Genomic DNA, 17,235 nt, shown 5'->3' with positions numbered 1-17,235 from the left:
AGAGCATTTTTGTTGCCTGACTCCAATTAAAATGCTAACTAAATCCTGCGCTTGCAATACTGTTGCATTTGCCTCTAGTGAATCTTCCATTCAAAGTGCTGCTGGAGAGGGGCGCCTGGGTAGCTCAGTCGTTGGGCCTCTGCCTTCGGCTCAGGTCATGATCCTGGGGTCCTGGGATCAGGCTCCGCATCGGGCTCCGCATCGGGCTCCCTGCTCGGCGGGGAGCCTGCTTCTCCCTCTCCCACTCCCTCTGCTTGTGTTCCCTCTTTCGCTGTGTCTCTCTCTGTCAAATAAATAAAATCTTTAAAAACAACAACAAAGTGCTGCTGGAGAGCCTGTAGGACAGAGAGTTGGCACTTGGCTGAGCTCAGTTTGAATGATTTTTTTTATATCTGCTTGCTATGTTTTTACATGTGCAGAATTTAGACTTGAATCTTCTTTTATTGTAATCTAGAGCTCTCACCTACCTTTAATTTTTGCAAATCATGGATATAGTCACAAAAGAATGTAAAAATTAAGAATGAGTAAAATCACAATACTTTCTCACCTGGTAGTTCAAATTCCAGGATTTTGTTCTAAAGAAGTAATTAAGGATGTGTGTAAAATTTAACTTCAGTGTGTTTATCAAAGACTTATTTATCATGGCAAAACAGACATGATTTATTATTCAACAATTGAAATTGATTAATTTGCAGTATATTCTAAAATGAAATGTCAAGCAGATTTAAACAATTAGGGCATAGAAAACTAGTGATAGGAAAAAACTGCAGGACATATTGTAAATGAAGAAAATGATATTAAAACAATATGTACAATATGAGAATATTTTAGAAAATATATAATCATGCTTATGTGGATATAGTATCAATTGTTTAGGACAAAATGAAAGATGTATGATGTAATGAACTCTAATTTCTTTGTAACTCTTTCATCTCCAAATACCAGGGTTTATAAAAGAGTTGTCAAGGAACCACATGCATTAGAATCACTGGTTTGTAAAACTCATGTATCCAAGCTGTACCCCAAACTTATTAAATCAGAATATCTTGGGGGGTGGGGTGAATTAGCTATCTATGTAACAAATTGCAGCAAGACACAGGGTCTTAAACTTATAAACACTAATTGTTCAATTTTTTTTTTTGGCCTGCAATCCAGGTACCTCTTAGTGGGAGTGTTTCTCATGAAATCAAAATCGATGTGTTGGCTAGTGATTCAATTATTTTAACATTTCAGTGGGGCTAGAGAATCTGCTTCCAAGCTCACTTACACAGCCATTGGTAAGACTCAGCAGGTCCACCTCTGAACTCATTCCCATGAATTCTGGCAGATCTTGGTTATTCACAATGTGGGTCTTACCACTTTAGGCTGACTGATGCTCTTAACAATGTGGAAGCTGGCAATCTGAGAGAGAGAGTACTCAAGATAGAAGCCACAGTCTTTGTGTAACCTAATGTTGAAAGTGACATCCATCATTTTAGTGAATCAATAATAGTGAATCAATAAGTCTAGCCAACAGTTAAAAGGAAAGGAATTAAATAAGGACATGAATACCAGAAAGCATGGATTGGTGGGGGGTATCTTATAAAAATTCCTAACATGGGTTGAGAACTTAAACCTGAATTGTTAACAACATTTATTGTTGGCTTTTGTTTTTATTTTTATTTTTGGAATTGTTAACAATATTTGTAAAGGATTCATATACAAACCATTTACTTGCTAAATATTTTTAATAGAACAAAAAAATTGGTAAGTAGAATCTGATTCATTTCAGCCCATGGATTTGTTTCCTTTGCACCTAGCCTTTTCTGTAAAGATAATTGCCAGTCTTATGTTCATCTAAGATTACATTGTTCTGGGGCCAACACCAGAACTCCAGTTTTCTCAGTTCCTAAAAAGACACATTTTTTCAGTTCATTAAGCTTCATCTTTGTTTATCCTTAACTTTATCTTAGTTTTTGAAATTATTTTACTTTGTGAACAACTGCATGAATTATAATGTTGAAGAACAACAAAAACACCAAAATCCACTTTGGAAGTCAAAACAAAGTGGCTGTGGTCATAATAAACAGATAAATCCTATGTGATTTTAATATAAAACGTACTTGAGGAAGCTGGCAGAAGACAGTCTTTGATAGTACAAAATATACCTTTTTCCTCAGAATAACATGATCCTAAAATGATTGAGTGTAAATTGAGTCTCTGTAAACTGAATCACGTACCATGTGGACTAATGTGGCTAGCCGTTTAAAGGGGATATTTGGTATAGTCGTCTTTATTATTCACAGATTCCATATCTGCATATATGAAATTTATTTGCAAATTTGTCTACTTGGTAAGATTTATTTGTAAACTCAAAGTCAATACTTGTGGCACTTTTGCAGTCATATGTGGACATAGAGCCGTGAAAAATTTGAGGTGCCTACTTTCCCCGCTGAAGTCTACAAATCTACAGAGATAAGATACAAGTGGTGTTTTATACCAGAAGATGACGCTCTGCCTTCCTGCTCCCTATTGTAAAGCATTCTCTCTTTTGAAGTCTGTTTGCTGCCACATTTTTTGAATTTTTGTGCTTTTTATTGGTTATCATGCTATTTATTTTATTTTATTATTTTTAAAAGATTTTATTTATTTATTTAAGACAGAATGAGAGAGAGAGAGAGCACATGCGAGGGGGGAGGGTCAGAGGGAGAAGCGGGCTCCCCGCCGAACAGGGAGCCCGATGCGGGACTTGATCCAGGGACTCCAGGATCATGACCTGAGCCGAAGGCAGTCGCTCAACCAACTGAGCCACCCAGGCGCCCCGTTATCATGCTATTTAAAGTGGCCCAAAATATGTCTTATATTCCCAAGGGCAAGAAGGCCACATGCTGTGCCTTAGTGCGAAAATACATACTCTGGATAAGCTCTGTTCAGGCATGAGTTTGCTGCTGGTGAGTTCAATGTTAATGAATCAACAATATATATTAAATAAGGTGTCTTTAAGCAGAAGCAGATATAAAATGAGGTTTGGTATTGATTGGTTTATGAAAATCTTGGCATCAGAGGCTCACAGGAACTTATTTCTCCTAGGAGCAGTGGTTTTAGTAGTCACTAATTTGGAGTTCACAGAGAATTTAGAGAACACAACTACTGCAAACAAAAATCAACTAAATACTTTTGCAAAGTAGGGACTTCTTGAACTTTGATTTTTTTATTTTATGTAAAGAATCTAATAAAATGTGGAAAAAGGATGGAGGGGAGCACAGCTGATTGATTCCTAATTCCACTTCATTATGCTTAAATTCAGTGGGAGTCTCACAGCCATGTTTATAAAGGAGTCTTGGCTGGGGTGTCAGGCTTCTAGTTTACTTTGACTCTGTTTGTCAGTCTATATCACAACCTTCATGGCAATTAACTGTGCTTTTGTGTGCTAATTATCATTATCACACTATGTGGCCATTATTATTCTGATGTCCTTAGTTTGAAGCTCAAGCATCAATCAGTCACCTAAAACAATTGCATAGAAGGAAGCTTTGGAAGCCTGATCTAAAAGTCCTTATCTGAGCTCTGTTTTATTATACTCTGTTACAACACTGAACACAAAGCTCTTCATGACATAATTCTTTAAAAAATAATGCTTTATCCATTTGATTAGAGTGAATTTGAAGGTAGTTTTAAAAGTGCGGCTAGGATAGAAGTGGTGCTTTGTACCTGAAGGTCTATCCAGGCACCTAATACATTAAACAAAAATTACAAAACTAAGGTACATTTTTTTCTCATTGAGGTACCCTTGCCATTGGATGACCTTATTCAAGTTATTTAGACAAAGAGCATGGTGTTTTTGAGTTTGTTTAAATCCCCACTGGAGGCCAGATTGAAGGAGAAAATGGAATCAAGTTAGATGTGGTCAGAAGAGACAAATTTCTTTTCCTGCAATGCTCTTCCTTTTTCCTTCTCCTATATTAAAGCTACTCCTACTCCGCCCCTCCCCCATTGCCCCAGATGTGGGGGAAGGGAATAACATGAGCAGATAGATGCCCTATCTGGGGTTTTCAGAACTGTTGCATGCTGAGTCTAACCTGATGATATTCTGCCCATGCCTCCAAAAAGTCAAAAGCATTTTCAGCGTTGATTCCCCTTAAGAATTATCACACTTTGTTCAGATTGGTTTAATGAGAGTAAGAGGTGACCTTGTGTCCACATAGATAGTCCTATATTAAAAGACCTGGAAGTAAAACCTCACATATGTGTGTAAGTAATTATTTTAGGGGGCATAATGGGGAGAGGTTTTGCAGCTCTCTGCTTAGATGCTACCTAGGCTACCTGGGCAGGAGAAATTTTCCACTGCATTATAATGATGATTATTTGCAAATTACATGAGCACCAATAATTCATTCATGCACTGATATAAAGCAGGGGGATTCAGTGCAGTGGTATTGAACTTGTTGCTGGCAGCATTAATTGATTCGTTTGGAACATTTCCCCCCACAGAATCCCAATGACAGCTTCCCTGAGCAAGAAACTGACACACAGTTGGGGTCCCGGATATGCAAGGACACACGTGTGAGGATATTGTCATCAAAATAAACCATTTTTGTCTCCTGGCAGGGGCTGGTTCTCCTAAGAACACTTCCCAATCTTGGGAGCTTCAGTGAGAGGCTTGCTTTCTTGGCAGAGGTGGCAGTTGAGCTTCATGTCTTTCCTGTGGGTTTGAAAAAAGGGACTGATTACTTGTTGTATTTTAAACTAGCCACTGTTCTTCTCAGGGAAATGTTGGGGATGTGGCTCTTCTTGGAAAATGTTGGGGAGGTGCTGAACAAGCTTAACATTTGATTTGTGTGGCCCTATTGATGAAGAGAAAAAAAAAATGCCTCTCATCATAATGTTTAACTGACATCCCCTCAAGATGACCCAAATCTGTCTCTCCTGATACATAATGCCTGTCTTTCCAACTACATGGTAAATTGTGGAGCAGATATTAAGTTTTGGTCATTTTTAGTTTCCTAGCACCTACTAGAATACAATTTCTAGCTTATAATAGAAACAGAAGAAGGGTAAAAGGAAAGAATGAAAACAAAACTATTTAAATTTGAAATTTGAAAACACTCTTAAGGGGCTTTGCCCTAACCCTTAACAAAACTTTGAAAATTGCTTCAATTTGTAATCTCTTTGGTAGAATGTGACAGCCTACTTTATTCTTTTCTCTTTGAAATTTTATTTTGAGTTTAAAGCATCACTTTTTCGCTGAACATATTAAAAGTATGCATGTATACATAGGAATATTATCTGGAGAACTTCTGGCTAGGCATTTTGTTTTTTTGTTATATATATTTTTACTGAAAATCATATGTATAATTGTAAGTGACTAGGTGCGGAAAAATAATCTAAAAGTCATTATGACGTTATAAGTCATGGTTCTGGCAGGACCACAAAAGCCTTCAGACTGAGTAAAAACATTCATCTTAACTAGTTATTTACCATGGAAAATTGTTGCATTACTAATATTCCCATTTGGGGAAAGTGCCTGTATTAGAGAAATACACCAGGTGGGCAGGGAGGGAGACTTAAAATCTCTCTCCAAGTTTAAGCCAACAAGAAATCTGGGGAACAATAGCAAAAACTCCTTTCTTTAGCATTAATCTCAGCAACAAGGAAAGCCATGGAATTTCAAGTGGTGAAAATTTTGACCACAGCAATACACAACACACTTCTGAATTTGCCTACTGCCTGAATAGGAATGAAAAAAACAAAGAACACAAAACTGTGTGAAGAAGGCAGCTGCATGTATTTGTAGGAGTTGGTTGCTTACTGCAGTAGTTTAAAAATAGTTTTCCAGTTAACATCTTTTCCACATAATGGAGATGTCAGTGTATGTTTACACGATTGTGGAAATGGTCAGAAGCTGTTTATGTAGTTCTGAACTGCTGAACAACGCACAGGAATACTGGGGTTCAGCAAAGCCCTTGGGGCTTTTTCCCTTGAGAGGAGCCTGGGCTTCACTTGGGTTGCTGGAAATGCATGCCAATGAATTCGACCCGGCTGACTTCCCTCTGCCTGTCAGACTTACTTTGCACAGGGTTCGTCAGGGGCTGGGACATTGTTGCCAATCTCTACGGTTACTCTGAGTTTGGAGCTGGGGATGAAGAAAGCCATTTCTGCAAAAAGACAGTAGATTCACTCTGTAGAAAGATCACGGTAACGTCATTTTCCAAAGCACATGCTTTGAATAACAAAGCTTTCAATGTGCGCCTCCCCCTCCACACACCACAGATTGATCCCTGTACATATTTCATCTCAACCGTTTCCTTTCCCACACACACATTCCAGCTTGAAAGCACACTCTATGAGTGTCCAGGTCGAAAACGCTGCCTGTCTGGCCAGTGTCCTTCGCTTAAGGACAAGTAGGTAAAACCTTCCAAAAGCCCCCTCTTCCGGCTTCTCAAGTTCACTGTTGTCCCCCCCCACCCACACTCTCCTGTAGCCGGCAATTCTCAGCCCCCAAAGCAGAAGCATTGGTTTCCCTGGGTAGGGCGCCTTCAAGAGTCCTCGAATTCCCCGTACACAGAGGCCAGAGGTTTGGGCACCGAACAGTTCGAGCCTCCTTGTGCCCCTGTACTCGGGTTGCAAAGGAAGGCGGCATCGCTGCTGTATATGCCCCATCGATAAGCGGCGCATCCTCTACACCGGAACGGGTTGTCTTCGGGAGCTTCGGATTCAGGTGAGGCAGCCTTCCCCAGTTTTGCGCGCAGGGGCTGGGGACCTTCTCTCCCGGGCAGGGCCGGGCAGGGCCGGGCACACGCTCCACCCGGGCGGGCACCTCCTCCCGCCGCGCACTGAGCATGCTCAGCCCGGCGGCGCGCCGGCTCCCGCCCGCCCCGCGTCTCTCGTCTTCTCCACGCGTCTCCGCCCCTTCGAGGCTGAGGAGCCGGCTGCCTGAACCTTGCAGCGCCGGGTTTTTTGAGCCGCCGCGAGCGCTGGGAGGGAGGAGAGCGCGGCACCAGACACAGCACGGGGTTCAACACCAGGATTGGTCGCAAGTAGGAAGCTTTCGCCACTACAGCGGGACCCTCGGGCTGTGCCGACGCCGTTTGCTAGGAGGCTGTAGCGGGCGCCGCGCTCAGGTGCTGAGGTAAGTGAGGCGCGAGCTAGCAGGGTTCGCTCCAGTCTGGGGCGCGTGCTGCCCCGGGCGCTCCGGCTGTCGGATTGTGGGAACGAGCACGGTCCTCAGAGGCTGCGGAGTGAAAGGGGGCTACTTGGGGCTCCCACTCCTGCAGGGCTGGACGGGGTCCGTGGGCCGTACTGCCTTGAGCCTGGCAGCCCTGCGGGGTCGGCGCAGCTGGAACTGAGCGCCCTGAACGCGCGAGGAGGCAGGGCGCACACGACGCCACCTTCACCCCACGGCGACCCTTCTTTTTAGTCAGAAAGTAACTTTGTTGCGCTGCAAGGCAGCCACAGAACAAGTAGCCTGGAGCGCGTAATGCCTCAGGAATCGTTAAAATCAGCTCCTCCAACTGGTTCAGGCTATTGCCCCCTCTCCGTGCGCGCTGGCGAGAGTTTCCTTCTGATGGTGATACCCCGGGGTCTGATTGCCCAGCTGTGGAGCCCACGGTAGAGAAAGGCGAACTTGGGCTGGTGTTTGAAGGGATTTAGGATCTAAGGGCGCAGGAGCCGGTAGCGGTGGTGGAAGGAGCCCTGTTGGAACAGACATTGATTTTGGTGGTGCCCACTGTGTGCCAGGCTCCGTGCTAAACGCCGGGGGTACAGAGGCGAATCCAGATCCCCGCTCTTGTGACACGTACCTCGTATACCCAGGCTCTGCCCAGGGAACTTGTAGGGGTGGCGTAATAATCTCCAGTAACTTGGGGGGATTTGCAGTTTCTTTTGCATGGCAAAGACAGCTGCCTTGTCTCCTCCTCGGACCCAGGTATCAAGGAGATGTGCACCAGGCACCCCGCAGACACCAGCCCGCACTCTCCTTCTGGAAAGGAGGGCTCAAAACCTGCCTGCATTTTCTCTCTTTGTGATTCGTGTGTATATATTCTATTATTTATGAAAGGTGTGGAGGTGAGGGTAAGAGGACGTGGGCTGCTCAGTCTTTCTGAAACAGTCTGGGAGTCTGATGCATGAGAACATTTTGCAGTACAGCGGATTCCCAGCAAGGAGGCTGCTTCGCGCAACGCGAAACTAAGGAGGTTGGTTGCTGGCTGGGGTCTCCAGATTTGTAGCGAAAAGATTTGCAGAGGTAGTATAGGGCGAATCAGTGTGACTGATCACTTTGGGTGGGTGGTCTGCGTGGAGGTGGGGTGGTGGATCTTGGGGTGTGTTGGAGGTTTGTTTGCAAGGAGGAGCTCCTGGGAGGAAAGCTCCTGGAACTTTTTTCTAGTTTTCCTACTGAAATCAACATAGGGGCAGGGACATGTTTGTCTGAATAACTGTCTTTTAATTTCATCGGAAGCATCTGCAGCTTACTGTGATGGGAGCTGGATATTTCAAAGAATAATTCCACATAATTGATTTGTTTGGACACTTACAGAAATAATTTGGAATGTGCTTTTATTTTTGTATTTTGAGGTGTATGTCCTTTAGGGAGTGGGGTAGATTTCCAGCAGGCAAGTCCCCGCAGAAGCATTTACATTCCGGCCCATTAGCAAGTTTGTTCTCTCTGTCTCTACCCAAGTGGGTGAAAAAGAACATTGTGTCATGGAGGCAGACACCTCGAGGTGATTTTTGTGGCATTTATGAGAAAACTCAAATTTCATCCGTAACTTTATTCTTGCTATCTTCATCTTGATTTCACTCAAGACTTATGTGGATCTCCACAGTGGGTGGTGGGAGTGTTAGTGTTGCTAAGAATCAAAAACAAGTTCCATGGGAATACCATTTTTGCCACGTTATAAAATACTATTGATTTTTTTGTTTGTTTAAACCAACTTCAGCTGCTCTGGATTGATAAGAAGAGATCACGATGATAAGCCTCATTATTTTTCAGTGTGGACCCTGTCAGGTTAGAGGAGAACATGGAAAAACTGACCTTTTTAAATTGGGGGCTAAGACTAATAAGAGAAAAGACCTGTTGTTCAAGGGTGCAGGTCAGAGCCATATGGAAATTTCAGCAGAGGCAGATTTTCTTTTGACAGCCTTTATGAAAACAGTTTTTAGTTCCTTTAACTTGGGGGACTTTGTCTTCTTGAGTCAGCTCAGCATCTCTTTCCATGGTCATTTCATATTGGTAGAACATTGACAGTAAATATAGAGAAAGCCTTTCAAATAATGTTAGATTTTTTAATCATCCGTTTATTTTACCTAGTTCTCTTTCTTCTTCTTGTTCAGAAGTAGGTCTTCTAATTATTTTCCCTTTAAGCACTAAATCTTTTGGCTAGAAGTTTTCTTCTGAAAGGTACACAGAACATCTGTTATTTCAATTTATTTCTTAAGAAATAAAGGTAACCTGAATAATTAAGCTTCTCAGCAGAAAACCCCCCTTTATAGTTCCAAATTTTCTGCCAAGTTTAACTTGTTGGGTTCTTCTTTGTTATAGTCAAAGACATAGATATAAAATACATTAGTTTTAATCTTGGTTTTTATTTAAAGAATTTCATCTTTTGTGAAAGCATGCTTTTATATGATTTTAATTGAATTAATCTATTTCATATGTTAAGCAGGGAGATGTCTGTACACACAGATGTGGTAAGTTTTGTTGTTTTCGTTTTTCCATAACAGTATCTTAAGTCTTGTGAGGGAGACCAGATTTATTACCTAGACTTATCAGTCTTTATTTATTTTTTCTATTATATACTATCAGAAGAAAATTTGGCTATACTCACTCAAATTTATTGTTAATCATATATACTACTATGTTGATATTACTACTTGTAAAATATATACAGCAAAAAGCTAAAGGATAAATAAAGCAAAAATTATGAAACAGAAGTTCTAATATTTTTATGGATTCCAGCGATTTGCTTTGCATTGCCCCTCGGGTATATACCCCACTTTGGAAATCACTGATGGTTTGCGGGGTTTTTACCTTTCTTTTCTTACCTCTGGCTTTGCCATTCACCATCTTTGATATGGTGGCTAGTTGGAAAACTGCTAGTAATCTGTGTCTCCTGTAACAGATGGGTTAAGAGCACTCTTTTCTGGTCATGAACACATATGTGGACAGAATGAGGCAGAAGAGATGAATGTGATATAGGGGTCATCCTGGATCTCCCAAATTAGATATACAGAAGAAAAAAAAAATGAAGTTTTAACTTAAAGACTGAAGTTCCAGTGGTTAAAAAGTGAGGAAACCAGGAAGAGTGAGGAAAAGAAAGACATTTTCCATGTTACAGTATTTTGTGGAGGGTGAAAAGAACAAAAACCTTGCAGAAGATTAACCTGGATGTGGCCCTACCACTTACATTCATGATATTGGACAAGATGGTTCCATAACTTTTTTGAATCTCAGTTTCCTTAGCTATAAAACTGGGATAACATTTGTTTCAAGGCATCATGGTAGGGATTAAACATGAGAGTATAGGTATAGAGCTTACCTCCATTAGTTTAGATAGGTTAACAGCTGTAACAGATGAATCCAAAAAGTGTACTTCTTCAAACATGAAATATTCTCATTCGTGTTAAGTCCCCAACTGGATGATCCTGGCAGCATTCCTCCAAGACCTCTAGTTTTCTTCAGCAGGGTCATCATACTCATCTGCATGCATCAAGGCACTGGAAGGAAAAAGACTTGGAACTGTTAATTGCTCAGACTTGCAAACCATAATATCACTTTTGCTTTCATTCCATTGGCCAGAACTCAATTGTATGTAGATGGATCTTGCTATAAGGGAGGCTGGGGAATAGTACAGCTGTGTTTCCAGGAAGGAGAAGAAACAGCAGGGGGAACAGCCAGCATTTCTGACACTCTATTACTCTGTGTGATTTCCTCCATTTTCAGTAAATGTTAATTACCTTTCCTTCCCCCAACCCCTGGCAGAAAAAAAATAGGCAGTTATAAGGAAATACTTTTCTAAGCACTTTGCCCTCCCAGATAGGTATTGTCTATGTTGTATAAATAAGGAAAACTTGGCATAGAGAAATTAAGTCATTTGTTCAACATAGCCAGTAAGTGGCAGAGCTAGGATCTGAACTATTTCTCTGGCTCTAGAGTTGATTTTCTTAACAGCTTCTTTATACTACTTGTTTATTCTTGCCTCAATACTTTTCTTATTATAGCCATTGGACGACTTTTTCTTTTTGTCTATATGAAAAAGGTGGAGGAGAATTAAAAAATCCCAAAGAAGAAAAAAAGATTATATCTAATCTAAAATATAATGGAATATAATTAGATATGATACAGGTTTATCTTGAATACTTACTTGGAGCAGGTATTTAAAGTGAGACTCTCCACTACAATGCTTTTTCACTTCTGATGAACAAATTATCAGAGTGTAGGTCCTGAATTATAGCCTTTCTCTTAGGCTTTCATTGTGGGAAATCTTGGCTGCCATTTTTATGCTGCAGTATACAAAGATAAATTCCTTTTCGCTTCTTAGCCTAAGTAAATATTCTTTCTGGCAAATTCACAGCTAAAATATTCTCCTTTGACCTTCCTTTTGATCAAAAGCATTGTTTTTCATCAACATCCCCAGCTCCCAAGAAAGAGAACTCTTCTCTTGTTCTTTCAGCTTTGCAAAACTTTTTAGAGTATTTACTGCATGACTAAAGGGACCTCTACCAATAATCCTAGCATCCTGGAAAAGAAAATGATCCCTTTTGGTCTTATCCTGTTATCTTGTCCCACTTATATTAGAAATTCTGCTTATTCTCTCCTTTCCTGTGTATTTGTCCTTTGTAAAAATACCTCTTACACTTGTGGTTCCAAATAGCTGCAGTAGAAATGTGAGGTGGTTAATAGTGAGACTGTACTTTTTGCCAATACAGTTCATTTTCCAGTATTTCAAGTCATTTTTTTCTTCTTGTTCAGTATTTATTTGTGGCATCTTCCCAATTAATTAATGACACATATGTTCTCACCATGTAGGTGGGCAGATATACTTGTATACTTACCAGTCACCTCTTTCTCAAAAGACCCTGTTTATTTCCTCCTAACTTTCCCTGAACCTTTTGTTTTAAGAAATATCCTTTATTTTTTCCTAAGTTTACCTTGCTTCCAAATTTCCTCACACCCACCCATGCCAGTTATGTGTGTGTGTGTGCAAGTTCCTTTTTATGATTTAATGGGGTAGAAAGACAGAAAGGTTTAAACTTGCTTACTATCATATTTTCAGACGCCCACAGGACCTAATGAAAAGCTAACTCTAGCTGCTGTAACAGGTAAACTCTAAATTTTCAGTGACTTAAAATGCTTCTTACTTCTTGCTCATGTGGGGTGGTTCAATACCCACAGCATAGTTCCTGATTGAATGGCTTCCCATGGGGTCATTTGAGCAATCAGGTTCCTTACCCTCTCCTGGCTTCATCCTCTCCTAAGTCCCTGGGGTCCTCCTTGTTCAGACAAGGTATATGGGGTGTGAGGAGACAAATGTCCTGACGCGTTTCATAGGAGGTTTTTATAGGCCTGCACTGGGAGTGGTTGTCATGGCTTCTGCCCACATTCCACTGGGCAGAACTCTCTTCCTTGGCCATTCCTCTCTGTAAGGGAAGGTAAGAAATGGAGTCACACTGAGTACCCAGAAAACAGGTATAGTGAATAACCAACAGATTTTTCAATAAATGGTCAGTTGCAGATTTCTAATAAAGGAATGTGAGATTGCCAGCCAATTCTCTATTTTCCTTTCTTCAGGTATAGAGAAAGGAGTGTGTCTGTGTCTGTGTGTGGTGTATGTATATGGGTGTAGGTTATTTGCCTGGTAAATGCCTAGTCCCTTTCTTCTTTTTAATGTTGGCCCTTGTTACTATCCCATTCTACTATTTGTTTGTTTTAGGACTTTATTTATTTATTTATTTTTTGTGTGGTGGGGTGGGTAGGAGCAGAGGGGGAGGGAGAGAGAAAGAGAATCTCCAGCAGACTCTGCCCTGAGCGCAGATCCTGAAGTGGGGCTTGATCTCACAACCCTGAGATCATGATCTGAGCCTAAACCAGGAGTTGGATGCTTAACCAAGTGAGCCACCCAAGTGCTCCTTAAGACCTTATTTTTTTTTAATTTTATTATGTTATGGTAATCACCATACCTTACATCATTAGTTTTTGATGTAGTGTTCCATGATTCATTGTTTGCGTATAACACCCAGTGCTCCATTCAGCACGTGCCCTCTTTAATACCCATCACCAGGCTAACCCATCCCCCCACATCACAATTCCAGACTTGAAGCTCTATTACAAAGCTGTCATCATCAAGACAGTATGGTACTGGCACAAAAACAGACACATAGATCAGTGGAACAGAATAGAGAGCCCAGAAATGGACCCTCAACTCTGTGGTGAAGAGCTTATTTTTTTAAATTTAAATTCAATACATATAATACATCATTAGTTTTTTATTTCATTTTTTAAGAGCAGTTTCAGATTTACAACAACATTTAGAGGGCGGTACAGAGATTCTCCATATACTCCTGCTCCCAGACATTATCAACATTACTTACCAGAGTGGTACATATTTTACCCAGGATGAACCTACATCAACACATCATAATCACCCTAAGTTCATAGTTTACCTTAAGATTCACCATTGGTGTTATACTTCTATGGGTTTGGACAAATACATGTGTGATGACATATATCCATCATTATAATATCATACAGAGTATTTTCACTGCCCTAACAATTCTCTGTATTGTGGCTATTCATATCTCCCTCTCTCTCATTTCTTTTTAGTGCTCAAGAGTATTCCATCATCTGGTTGTATCCCATTCTTAGTGCGTATGGTCTGGGTGAAACTCTATTTCCTACTTAATGATTGAAACATGCTCTGCTACTTAAGAAAGAGTATTGGCTCTCCCTATCCACAGTAATTGTTTCCAGAAAGGGCATGGGGCACAGTGAGAAGGACTGTAGAGAAGTGAGATCTTTTGCTGCTTGGAATAAGTCAGACTCCCAGTCAGGAATCACTTGGCATCCCCCTACCAAGGCACATATAGTCATCTAAATCACAAAGTGAAAGCCCTCATTTCTTCAGAGCCTATCTCTGTAGAGCTGTGGAGGGGAGTGGAAGTTAAAACCACATCCTCCATGCTTAATTTCCTTTTATAAGATTTACTTTGGTCCGTCCTATATGATGTTTTCCTTTCCATTTACACTTTCCTGTTGTTTTCCCCTTTCCGAGTCTGCAGTCTAGGTGCTCACCCTGGAACCTGCCCAGTGATTTTTTTTTGCATGCCTTTGTTTTCATTGCCTTTGTGTCTGGTCTACTCTTGTCATCTTTCTTCACCATGTTTATTACAGTTTGCATAATGCTCGATTCCATTGCCACTTTGTTAACCCTCTTTCAATATTATTCAGGCATAATGATAACCTTTTCTGTATGGACTCCTGTTGTATTTTTTTTTCCATGCCACTGATATAACACCTATCATGAAGATGATCAACCCTCTCAGTTTTCCCAAGACTGAGGGTTTCCTAAGATCTTGGACATTCAGTGTTAAAACCGATAAGGTCCTGGGCAAATTGAGACATTTATTGCCCTACCTAGTACATTGTAATGTTATTTTGCATGTTACTCAGTACCATGAGAGTTCTTTGAGACAATGGATAAGGCTTGAAATTTGGAGTCAGACAGATTTCTCACCAGTCCTAAATCCATTTTGCACTATCTGTGTAATTATGTCATAGCAAGTTACCTACATTTTCTAGGTTTCAGTTTCATTAGCTGCATAATGGGATGATATGCATTTTGTAGGGTTGTTCAGATAAATAATTAAAAGACATAATAAGCTAAATCACTTAGTTTGATGGACAAATCTTAAAAAATGAGTAGTATCTAAAGGCACAAGAGTTTTTTTTTAATTTTTTAGTGTTATGTTAATCACCATACATTACCTCATTAGTTTTTGATGTAGTGTTCCATGATTCATTGTTTGTGTATAACACCCAGTGCTCCATGCCAAACGTGCCCTCTTTAATACCCATCACCAGGCTAACCCGTCCTACCACCCCCCTCCCCTCTAGAGCCCTCAGTTTGTTTCTCAGAGTCCATAGTCTCTCATGGTTTGTCTCCCCCTCCGGTTTCCCCCTTTTCATTCTTTCCCTCCTGCTATCTTCTTCTTCTTCTTTTTTAACATATATTGTATCATTTGTTTCAGAAGTACAGATATGTGATTCAACAGTCTTGCACAATTCACAGCACTCACCATAGCACATACCCTCCCCAATGTCTATCACCCAGACACCCCATCCTTCGCAACCCCCCCCCGCCGCTCCAGCAACCCTGTTTGTTTCCTGAGATTAAGAATTCCTCATATCAGTGAGGTCATATGATACATGTCTTTCTCTGATTGACTTATTTCGCTCAGCATAACACCCTCCAGTTCCATCCACATCGTTGCAAATGGCAAGATCTCATTCCTTTTGATGGCTGCATAATATTCCATTGTATATATATACCACTTCTTCATTATCCATTCCTCTGCCGATGGACATCTTGGCTCTTTCCACAGTTTGGCTATTGTGGACATTGCTCCTATAAACATCGGGGTGCACGTACCCTTTTGGATCCCTACTTTTGTATCTTTGGGGTAAATACCCAGTAGTGCAATTGCTGGATCATATGGTAGCTCTATTTTCAACTTTTTGAGGAACCTCCATACTGTTTTCCAGAGTGGCTGCACCAGCTTGCATTCCCAGCAACAGTGTAGGAGAGTTCCCCTTTCTCTGCATCCCTGCCAACATCTGTCGTTTCCTGACTTGTTAATTTTAGCCATTCTGACTGGTGTGAGGTGATATCTTATTGAGGTTTTGATTTGGATTTCCCTGATGCCGAACAATGTTGAGCACTTTTTCATGTGTCTGTTGGCCATTTGGATGTCTTCTTTGGAAAAATGTCTGTTCACGTCTTCTGCCCATTTCTTGATTGGATTATTTGTTCTTTGGGTGTTGAGTTTAAGAAGTTCTTTATAGATTTTGGATACTAGCCCTTTATCTAATATGTCATTTGCAAATATCTTCTCCCATTCTGTCGCTTGTCTTTTGGTTTTGTTGACTGTTTCCTTTGCTGTGCAAAAGCTTTTTATCTTGATGAAATCCCAATAATTCATTTTTGCCCTTGCTTCCCTTGCCTTTGGCGATGTTTCTAGGAAGAAGTTGCTGCAGCTGAGGTTGAAGAGGTTGCTGCCTGTGTTCTCCTTTAGGATTTTGATGGACTCCTGTCTCACATTGAGGTCTTTCAACCATTTGGAGTCTATTTTTGTGTGTGGTGTAAGGAAATGGTCCAGCTTCATTCTTCTGCATGTGGCTGTCCAATTTTCCCAACACCATTTGCTGAAGAGACTGTCTTTTTTCCATTGAACATTCTTTCCTGCTTTGTCAAAGATGAGTTGACATAGAGTTGAAGGTCCATTTCTGGGCTCTCTATTCTATTCCATTGATCTATGTGTCTGTTTTTGAAGGCACGAGAGTTTTATGAAGATTATGTGGACTACTGCTTACAAAGTACTTATTTTAGTTTCTAAATCCTTGTAAGCTTCCAATAAACAGATTTTAATTGATCAATGATACTCATATTTGTATATCTCTTGCCTAAAACATGGTAGACATCAAAGATACAATTAATCTCATAAAATACATGTCCATGGAGCATTAATGATAATCCCAGGAGTTTGTGGAACAAACAAGTCAGTGAGAGTAATTAGGAAATATTTGAGAAAGATTTTTTTTTGGTGTTTAAAACTTAAAAAAGCCAGAATTAGCTGTGAGATGAGTTCCTTTTTAGACAAGGTTTTATTTTTCATGGCTTATATAAAGCCAGAGTCAACAGTTTTCATGGTTTGGAAAGAGAAAATATTTTCCATATTTGGACAGGGTCAATTTCAGCTCACAACACTTAAAATATGCACTTATCACTATTAATTAAATAAAAATGGTGCATTTCTGGGAAGGGAGTTTGGTTCATGAGAAAATGAGGGTTAGGATAGCAGAAGCACTGCTGATTCCATAATGATCTTGAGGTTTTAAAAAAATGCATACAGAAGTCTCTTTTGTTTATACCATAGTAAAATATCCTCTCCACCTTTGAGTTGAATTTTGTGTGTAAAAATTTGTACCTTGCACAAGTGTCCTAATAGAAATCTTGATAATTCATGTTGCCTATGCCTTTTAGG

The 17,235-nt window shown here is 40.5% G+C and overlaps 1 protein-coding gene and 1 long non-coding RNA gene across 2 annotated transcripts in view; one reads left to right on the top strand and one right to left on the bottom strand.

The window, feature by feature from the left end:
• Nucleotides 1–828: 828 nt before the first annotated feature.
• LOC123834747 (uncharacterized) lies at nucleotides 829–6,784 on the bottom strand. Its single transcript, XR_006788496.3, has 3 exons — nucleotides 6,541–6,784; nucleotides 6,047–6,134; nucleotides 829–4,681 (listed from the first exon to the last, which is right to left on the bottom strand). It is a non-coding gene; the product is annotated as an uncharacterized LOC123834747 (long non-coding RNA).
• A 160-nt stretch (nucleotides 6,785–6,944) lies between these two features.
• The window catches only part of CNTN4 (contactin 4), a 942,629-nt gene continuing 932,338 nt past the window's right edge, over nucleotides 6,945–17,235 (top strand). Inside the window, exon 1 of the mRNA XM_054504629.2 lies at nucleotides 6,945–7,108. The gene's annotated coding sequence lies outside the window, so the exon portion shown is untranslated. The remainder of the gene's footprint in view (nucleotides 7,109–17,235) is intronic.

This window comes from Mirounga angustirostris, unplaced genomic scaffold, assembly GCF_029215605.1.
Source record: "Mirounga angustirostris isolate CCGP_5_RB_7025 unplaced genomic scaffold, mMirAng1.0.hap1 SCAF_1, whole genome shotgun sequence".
NCBI lineage: Eukaryota > Metazoa > Chordata > Mammalia > Carnivora > Phocidae > Mirounga > Mirounga angustirostris.
This window is presented reverse-complemented; position numbering and strand designations above follow the sequence as displayed.